General features: G+C 41.0%; 2 pseudogenes; both read right to left on the reverse strand.

Annotated features, from left to right (window-relative positions):
• Positions 1-7,152: 7,152 nt before the first annotated feature.
• On the reverse strand, positions 7,153-7,902 carry LOC149227175 (EID1-like F-box protein 2 pseudogene; annotated as a pseudogene).
• A 1,096-nt stretch (positions 7,903-8,998) lies between these two features.
• LOC149227176 (EID1-like F-box protein 2 pseudogene) lies at positions 8,999-9,757 on the reverse strand (annotated as a pseudogene).
• Between the last annotated feature and the right edge of the window lie 565 nt (positions 9,758-10,322).

Here is a 10,322-nt window from a genome sequence, read left to right on the forward strand (position 1 = left end):
GAAATAAAACATAGACCCTCCGTCCCAAATAATGTAAGAGATTGGCAAGTATTCGAGGATGATGCCCAGATTAACAATTTCCTCACCCTTGCACACAAATTCTCAAACATTCACATTGATACAGATGCCATGACAGATTCTGAACAGCAGAAAAATGAAAGTCAACAAGATTTAGATGCTGTAACAGCCAAACTGATTCTAAAGCCAACCGTTTTTGACAATGAAAACATTGAACAGCTAAGACAAACCCAAGCAGAAGAAATAGACAAAACACAAGTAGAAATCATTGACCTGAAGGATAATTTTTTGCCCGCTGGGTTAACTCCACTAGAAGACATGTTCGACTCTAATGACGTTCCCAGAAAACCAAAATTGCAACCAATAAACACGCAAATTGAAGAACACAACATCGGGACACCAGAGAATCCGAAAATGATCAAACTGTCCAAAAACTTGCCACCTGATCAAAAGCCCAAGTACATTGACTTATTCAAAGAATTTCAAGATGTATTTGCTTGGAGCTATGAGGATTTGAAGTCCTATGATACATCTGTAATTCAGCACACCATCCCATTGAAGCCTAATCAGAAGCCCTTCAAACAGAAATTGAGAAGAATCAACCCCGTGCTGCTTCCCCCGATTGAAAAAGAAGTAAAAAGGATGTGGGAAGCAGGCATTATAGCACCGATCAGATTCTCTGAGTGGGTGTCCAATCTGGTTCCTACAAGGAAAAAGACAGGTGAAATCAGACTTTGTGTAGACCTCAGAAACTTGAACCAAGTCTTCTTAAAAGACCACTACCCATTGCCCAAAATGGACCATATACTACAGAGAGTAGTGGGATCATCTAGAATCTCTCTACTAGATGGATTTTCAGGTTTTAACCAGATACTTGTTCACCCGGATGACCAGGACAAAACAGCTTTTACCACACCCTGGGGAACATTTAAGTATGTTAAAATGCCATTCGGACTTAAAAACGCTGGTGCTACTTTTCAACGAGCAATGGATATTGCTTTCGCCAAAGAAATACATGACTTCCTAGTTGTATACCTCGACGATTTAACCCCATTTTCCAAATCTGATGAAGAACATCTCAAGCATCTTAGGCAAATTTTCATAACATGCAGAAAATATGGAATTTCATTAAATCCTAAGAAGTCCTTATTTGGCCTTGAGGAAGGAAAATTACTTGGCCACGTCATATCAAAAGATGGGATCAGGATTGATCCTGAGAGAATACAAGCCATCCTCCAAATCCCATACCCTAGAAACATAAAAGAGTTGCAAGCTTTCCTTGGGAAAATCAACTTCTTGAGAAGATTCATCCCGAATCTGGCTGAATTGATAATACTATTAAGCAACATGTTAAAGAAAGATGCCAAGGTAAGATGGTCCCTGGAAACCAAGCAAGCATTTGAGAGTATCAAATCTGCCTTAACTCAAACCCCTGTCCTAACTAGTCCACAGTTCGATAAAGATTTCATCGTATTTTCATTTGCATCCGAGCATACGATAGCCGTTGTCCTGCTGCAAAAGGATGAACAAGGAGTTGAAAAGCCAATTGCTTTTTTCAACTGAGCCCTAAGAGACGCCCCACTCAAGTACCCGATAATGGAAAAACAAGCATATGCACTTATCAAGGCCATCAAGGATTTTAGAGTGTATATACTATACTCACACGTGATCGCCTACGTCCCACACGCTGCTGTAAAAGACATACTGACTCAAGACGGATTAGAAGGCAAAAGAGGTAAGTGGATCGCAAGTATCCTCGAATATGACATTGAAATAAAACCAACCAAGCTGATAAAGGGACAAGGTTTAGCTAAACTGATGTCCGAAACAAACTTTCAGGTCTTAGACATTAACCAGCTGGACAATGAAACGGAGTTGGCGACTCCACAGATCAGTGAAATATTTCTACAATGCCCTTGGTACACTGATATTTGCTTTGTATTGTTAAACCTGTGTGCTCCCCCAGGATTTTCCAGAACAAAGAAAAGATTTCTGAAGATGAAAGCTTTGAGATTTTGTGTGGTTGATGGTGCATTATTTTGGAGAAACCATGAAGGTATATTGTTAAATTGCTTAACCATGAATGGGACCAACAATGTCATGAAAGAATTCCATGCAGGTGACTGTGGAGGACATCTCTACTGGAAGTCCACAGCAGACAAAATCCTGAGGGCTGGTTTCTACTGGCCCACTCTTTTTGCAGATATTAAAAAATTCTCCACGACATGTCATAAGTGCCAAATTTTCGAAGGCAAGAGAAAATTATTGCCCCTGCCCCTTAAACCGATCTCCACTGAAAAACCTTTTCAACAATGGGGTCTTGACTTCATTGGGGAAATCCATCCCTCCTCCTCGGGCCAACAAAAATGGATCCTAACAGCCACCGATTATTTCAGCAAGTGGGTTGAAGCCATTCCCTGTAGACAAGCCAATGATACCATCATTATCCAATTCCTTAAATGCAACATCCTTTCTAGATTTGGCTGTCTCGAGAAAATCATCACTGATAATGCCGCTGCCTTTAAGTCCAAAAAGATGATCAGTTTCTGCCATAAGTTTCATATCACCCTGGGCCACTCTACAGCATACTATCCTCAAGGCAATGGATTGGCCGAATCATCCAATAAGAGCCTCATTAACATCATAAAGAAGATGCTAGAAGAGAACAAGAAAAACTGGCACAAAAAGCTGGTAAATGCCCTATGGGCAGACAGACTTTCAAGCAAAAGATCAATCAGAATGAGCCCTTATGAGCTGGTATATGGCTTGGAGGCTAGATTTCCTTCATCCCTCGGCATTCCCACCATCAAGCTGTTACAAGAGATTCAGGCAGAACCAAATGACATCCAAAGGAGGATTAATCAGATGATCCATCTCCAGCAAACCAGAGAACAAGTATATGACAAAGCACAGATTTTGCAAGAAAAACTCAAAAAGATGTTTGACAAGAGAGCTAAAGCTGAAGATTTCAGAGTTAATGACAAAGTTCTAAAGTGGGACTCAAGAAGAGAAGAGAAGGGCAAGCATGCTAAGTTCGATTTCCTGTGGAAAGGCCCATTTGTTATTTCTGTTGTTCAGGGAAACAACACCTATTTTCTCAAATCTATGGAGGACAACACTGTTGAAGAAGGACCTGTAAATGGCAGGATGTTGAAACATTATCATGATCCTTGTTGTTAAAACAACGAAGGCCCTGTAAATATTTTTGTACAGCCATATTGTGTATATATAAACACTGTTTTAAATTCATTTCGATAAGCAGGCCGATTATTGAACAAGCAGTAGTACATTCATGGAAGCACAGCCTGGGCTGATGGTCCAGTTTTCAAAGATCCACCTATATATCAATCTCAGCAAGGCAGCAGGAGTACAACGTCGCAACAGTAACTCAGGTAAAAAAGAAGCTGTTTTGCACCAAAATTCTCAGGCAAGAAAAGGTTAACAGAAGAGCAAAGATCTCAACTATTCATTTCACACCTAAACTGAAGGAAGGGCATCGATTTGCAATCTATGTTTTCAAAGACACATTCTCAGACAACATTGTATATGGTAATACAGCACGTAGAAGAAAGCAGGCGTTGCTGAGCAGTTCACAAAAATTCGATCAAGAAGAAGGTCGTTGTGTCACAAAGTTTCATATTTCTAACAGCAAGAGCAAAGAGGTTTTTCTTTTTTCAGTTTACAGTGACAACAGAGATCAAGGCAGTCTGACCTGCTGTTCTTGACTTTTCACAAGGAAAAATCATCCCCAAGTGGAGCCACTGTTAGCCTCCTGTTGCAACAGGGTATCATCTTTCATGATTGACATTTTTACATGCCAAATATGTCATACTTTGCAAGTTGCAGTGTTCCATATTTCCAGAAGAAGACATGAAGGGTGCCAATCCAAATGCACTGCTGTTCCATTTTGATGAGTTGTCCCAGTTTTGAAGAGTTTTCATTTAAGGAAGGTCCAAACAGTCTAATCGTGGTCTCCCTAGGTTTCAATTTCCTGTTTTAGAATAGAGAGAGATATCTGTCCAAACAGTTTAATCTTGGCAGGTTTGTAGATAGGTAGAGAATCAAAGGGACCCAACTGTTTAATCTGGGCCCTGGCAGAAATAAGTGTAGATTTAGATAGGAAAAGCATTTCAAAAAAAAAAAAAAATTGTAAAGCTGGGTCTGCAAGTCTAAGGGCACCCAAAACAAAAAGAAGAAAATATGTTAGGACAGTAGGCTGGGTAGGTAGCTTTGATGTGGCAGAATCATGATTGATGATCAATTTTGTGTCTCACAATGGCTTATCTTTTCAGATCACAATTCTGATGCAGTTTTCAAGTGGAGATACTCAAGCTGAAATTCACTAACTCCCCCTCCTTCTCATTTCCCCAAGTCACCTACTAACCTCCCCCAAGAGGTCAAGATCTGCTTGAGCCTCTTAGTTTCATCATTTACATGACATTAGCCTTGGTGAGGATCTGCTTCACTCAAGGACTGCTCACTCATCATCTGTGAGCCTTCTTTTCCCCAAATGGTATGAGGTCCCACACCTTAGCGCCCTCTATTCATCTCCATATTAACTTTTAACTTTATTATATAGCTCCCCTAACAATTTGTCCTTTCCCCTATTTTAAATCATGTATATAAATCCCCTATGTAAATACCCCTCCCTGGCAATATAGCCATATTTTTCTAAGTCAGGGAAATCACAGTCCACCTGGGACTGTTTTTAGCCCACCAGTGTCCTGGAGCTGGTCTGACATCTGGTCAGCTAGTAACCATTTCCCCTGCTCATAAACCCTCAAAACCCACATTTTACCCCTTAACCCTAAAGTCCCAAGTGTAAGTACACTGACCCGCGCTCACAATACCCATTTAACACGCAAACTCCGCCTTCCCTAAAGTTTAAACCCACCCGCGCAAATATTATAAAAGGAATATACTGCGCATATGCCCGCCCCTTATCCCTCCGCCGCCTCGCATTAACCGCCAGCCGTTGGATCCCCCCCCCCACAGATCTACGGTGGGCGGGCCTCCCCTTCCCCGACCTGCCCGAAGGTTAACGTCCGGGAGATGGGCGGTATTGCCGCCGTACTCCCGCCACGCGTCACCTCCTGGGCTGTGGCGGAGCCCCCTCCCCCGAAACCACCATCCCCCATAAGCGGTGCGCCATTTACCGCTTACCGCCCTGCCAGGTGACGTCACCCCCCCTGCACAGTCATGTCCACGTCACCTCCCCTGTACAGTCACCCGCCTGCGTGGCCTCCTGCCACGTCACTGCCACGTGTCCCGCCACCGTACCTGCCACGTCATCGACCGTACGTGATGACGTCATCCCGCCACGTCGCCCTGCTGACGTCATCACCCGCCGTACAATGCTGACGTCATCAGCCCTTTTTTGACGCAGAGGCGCGAAAATCGCACTTCGGAGCCCCGGAATCAAATTCTGAGGCAGTTTTTGATGAGCGATTTGCGCCTAAATCGCTCATCGCAGGATTTTTTGGGCCAGAGGGAATCTTCAGGGAATCTTCAAGGAATCTTCGCCCCATACGGCCCCAGGAAGCCCGAAAAGGCGCAGAAATGATCCATTTTCGTCACAGAACATATCAAAATGATCAGAGGAGAATTCCAGATGATACAGAGGCTGAGCAGCGGCCATTTACTGGTGATTAGACACACAGCACAGCAGATCAGCAGCCCAGATTTCGTCAAAGAGTATCAGAGAAGGAGGAGACGCCAAAGAGTATCAGCCGAAGATATTTTGGTGGCTCGATGCAGCTAAGAAATAATGAGCCCCTCAGGAAGTCAAATCAGGCAGCCATAGCCCATTCCTGCACTTAAATCACAACTCAAACTTAAATGCAGGCAGACATCAAGGAACAGAAACCCATACATATTTATTTCAGAAGACACTACAGCAAGTCACCAAGGACAACATCATTCACTCATTTCCAATATGGAGACCCTCAGCGCCGCTCAAGAGATTTTTGCATTTATTTCCAGATAGAGTTAGGTCAATAAATGATGTTTTATGACCTGATTAGGTCAGATTGTAATAAAAGCAGTAGATAGAAGGTTTTTCCCTATATATACCACCCTCTGTATAGTTTTAAGGGTTGGTCAATTGAAAGTTTCATTGGAGACTCGCACTGTATACCTGAGTTTTTCCATAATCAAAGATTGCTGAAAGCTTGGAGAAAGAACTATCTGTTATTGATGAATGTTTTGAGAAGCTGAAGATGGAATTCCTGTGCTGCGGCCTGAAGCAATAAGTGCCTCTTATCTCTGTTCATGTGTTTTTCCATTATCTAAGTAGCAGAAAGAAAGAATAGCCTAGAACTAGTTAAATACTCTCTATGCTCAATTCCTGTTATTTCTTGATGTTTTCTTCTGACTGAATTGGTTATGAATATCGAATTCCTTCTGGCTCGTGTTTACCCCAGTTCACCTGTGCCGGCCAATTATCTAGGGATTCTTAACTGCCCCTAGGTAGCGCCTTGTTATTTTCTCTGTTAAGTTGACTGAAAGATTCTTAAGTGCCTCTCAGTGCTTAACACCTCTTCCACCCATAGAACCTGAAAGCTGCTTCGACCTCATCTATCCTGCTCCATTTTCCTTCTCTGTGTATAAAGAAATATAACAGCCTTCTCATCCTCGACTCCACGCCCAATGGTTCGAGAAATTGGGACTATACCCTGCCTCTCCTCCTGAAGAATCAATTTTCCCACCAAAACATAACAAAGAACCCCCTGAACCCAAGACCTAGCCTAAAATCCTTTTAAACAAAGTTAAATAAAAAAGAGAGAGCCCTCTCTGATTGCAGGTTGGCTAGAACCTGTAGTCCAAAGTTGGTCAGTGGTTACCTCGGCCGTATCCCTTTCTTAACCTTCGGGGACAACCTGAGTGATAACAAACATGACAATTTTTTCTATTTAAAAATGATTTTCTTTGTATATCGACATTATGTGTCATCCATCGAGCTAACATGATAACTCTACCACATGTACACCTTCTGAGTCATTTGATTTCATCTATGCAAACACGTAGCTGCCCTTCTTCAACTGAACAAATTTAACTGCTGCTTATGTCTAGGTGCAATAGAGAAATTCAACTACCAGCAAAAGGCAAAAGTTTGGAGAGAATCTGTTTCAGACATTAATCTTTTTTTGATGCAGTCTCAGAATCTGAGAGTGGTAAAAGTGTGCAGACGCCAAGAAAGTGCCCATTAAGGCATACAAAATACTCAATCTGGTCTTCATAAGATCACAATCTTCTGTGCGCACTTTTAGGGATCATTTTGGCTTGAAGCATGGTCCATACCTTGGCACAACAATATGGGAAAATTTCTTTTGGATGCAATTCTACATGTTTTTCAATCAGCACTTTCCTTACCTTTGATTTCCCAAAAGCTTTAAATACTCCTTAATATAATCCCACGTCACCGTCCTCTCCTTGGTCTAGATGCTCACAAGGATCTGTCGCATACAGAGTATCGCTTCTACACTATGGTACAAGAAAACTTCTGCCAAATGTCCGTGCAAATCTTGTTCTATATACAAAGTTTCATGTTATAGGCTTCAACTGGAAAATGCTACTATCAGAGCATCCTGAACAATAGATCATAAGCTTTCCGAGAGAACTCCAATTCCCATCAATGGTGCCATGACTACCTCCATCAAGGAGACCAGCTACCATTTTTGGTGCCCGGGGCTTACAAAACTCCTTCCAGAGAACCCGTTTGGCTATGCCTTCAAACCATTTGCAAACACAAGCTATAGAACAAAGGACCCTAGGGTTCCAATTAAGAGATTTAAATACAAGCAACAACATTGTTTCGCTAAGGTGGCCATTGGCACTGCAAATACAAGAGCCTGAGTGTATGCAATGAAATCTCTTTACCGTCATTGTTTAGGATATGTCCTTGCTAGCAATTAACTATCTAGACACCAAAGTGGAGTCGTAATGCTTATCTAAAAATGTGTGAAATAAACAATGGCAAAAGGTAAGTACTCTGGATAACAGCTTAGCTATTGATCTGTTGCACTTCCCAAATAATCCAATTCTGTGTCTCTCTAAAGTTTTAGATACGCCTTCAATCGGTTAATAGTTCCAAACGAGCATCCCATTGGCTCATCTTCAAACTGTTTACAAAGAGACTGTCTGCTAGAAAGCATGACACTGTACTTATGAACCTTGCATTTGGACATCATAGGAGTATAAAAGTGATGAACCCTTATTCCATACAAATGATTCAGCTCAGCTAGAATCCTGAAACATGAACATCAATCGCTATATAAATCAATACAATTGATGGCCTTAGATTTCAGTTTGTAGTTCCTTCAAATACAAAAGTTTAGTTTCCTTTTTATGCTATATTTAGTTGTTATTAAAGTTGAGATGGAATTGGATTAAATCTAGAGCTAAGTATTGAGAGTTAAGCTGCTACGTCATGCGCACATGGGGCGATTTTGAGAATCGCCCCATGTGCGCATGACGTAGCAGCTTAACTTTGGATTTAATCCAATTCCACTTCAATAAATTTAAATGTGTAATGTGAATCAACATAATATCATGTGAAATATAGAGGTTAAGTACTTATCAATTTGATTGCACACACATAACGATAATAAACCGACTGCACAATACATGCCACGAACGCGATATGCCATCGTCAATTTTGCACTTACATTGCGTCTCTTTTTCTTTTTTCTTTTTTTTTGGGAATCACTTTCTGAAAATCGACAGTGTGTGTCCTCTTCTAAGCTAACATGACAATTTTTTCTATTTAAAAACAATTTTCTCTGTATATCGACATTATGTGTCCTCCATCAAGCTAACATGATAACTCTACCATGTGTACACCTTCTGAGTCATTTGATTTCATCTATGCAGACACGTAGTTGTCCTTCTTCAACTGAACAGATTTAACTGCCGCTTATGTCTAGGTGCAATAGAGAAATTCAACTACCAGCAAAAGGAAAAAGTTTGGAGAGAATTTGTTTCAGACATTAATATTCTTTGATGCAGTCTCAGAATCTGAGAGTGGTAAAAGTGTGCAGACGCCAAGCAAGTGCTCATTAAGGCATACAAAATACTCAATATGGTCTTCATAAGATCACAATCTTCTGTGCAAACTTTTAGGGAAAATTTTGGCTTGAAACATGCTCCATACCTTGGCACGACAATATGGGCAAATTTCTTTTGGATGCAATTCTACATGTTTTTCAATCAGCATTTTCCTTACCTTTGATTTCACAAAAGCTTTAAATACTCCTTGAAATAATCCCACGTCACCGTCCTCTCCTTGGTCTAGATGCTCACAAGGATCTGTCGCATACAGAGAATCGCCTCTGCATTGTGGTACAAGAAAACTCCTGCCAGATGTCCGTGAAAATCTTGTTCTATATACAAAGTGTCTTGTTATAGGCTTCAACTGGAAAACATTGCTACTATCATAGCATACTGAACAATAGATCATAAGCTTTCTGAGAGCACTCCAATTCCCATCAATGGTGCCATGACTAGTTCCATCAAGGAGATCAGCTACCATTTTTGGTCCCCGGGACTTACAAAACTCCTTCCAAAGAACCCGTTTGGCTATGTCTTCAAACCATTTGCAAACACAAGCTATAGAACAAAGGACCCTAGGGTTCCAATTAAGAGATTTAAATACAAGAAACAACATTGTTTCGCTAAGGTGGCCATTGGCACTGCAAATACAAGAGCCTAAGTGTATGCAATGAAATCTCTTTACTGTCATTGTTTAGGATATGTCCTTGCTAGCAATTAACTATCTAGACACCAAAGTGGAGCCATAATGCTTATCTCAAAATGTGTGAAATAAACAATGGTGAAAAGTAAGTACTCTGGATAACAGCTTAGCTATTAATGTGTTGCACTTCCCAAATAATCCAATTTTGTGTCTCTCTAAAGTTTTAGACACCCCTTCAATCGGTTAATAGTTCCAAACGAGCATCCCATTGGCTCATATTCAAACTGTTTACAAAGACACTGTCTGCTAGAAATCATGACGCTGAACTTATGAACCTTGCATTTGGACATCATAGGAGTAGAAAAGCGATGAACCCTTATTCCATACAAATGATTTAGCTCAGCTAGAAACCTGAAACATGAACATCAATCGATATATAAATCAATACAATTGATGGCCTTAGATTTCAGTTTGTATTTCCTTCAAATACAAAAGTTTAGTTTCCTTTTTATGTTATATTTAGTTGTTATTATAGTCGAGATGGAATTGGATTAAATCCACAAGTATTGAGAGTTACACTGCTACGTCATGTGCACATGGGGCGATTCTAAGA

Source organism: Pinus tabuliformis, chromosome J (genome assembly GCF_031772625.1).
Source record: "Pinus tabuliformis cultivar Carrire ecotype Pingquan chromosome J, CPIR1, whole genome shotgun sequence".
Taxonomy (NCBI): Eukaryota; Viridiplantae; Streptophyta; class Pinopsida; order Pinales; family Pinaceae; genus Pinus; species Pinus tabuliformis.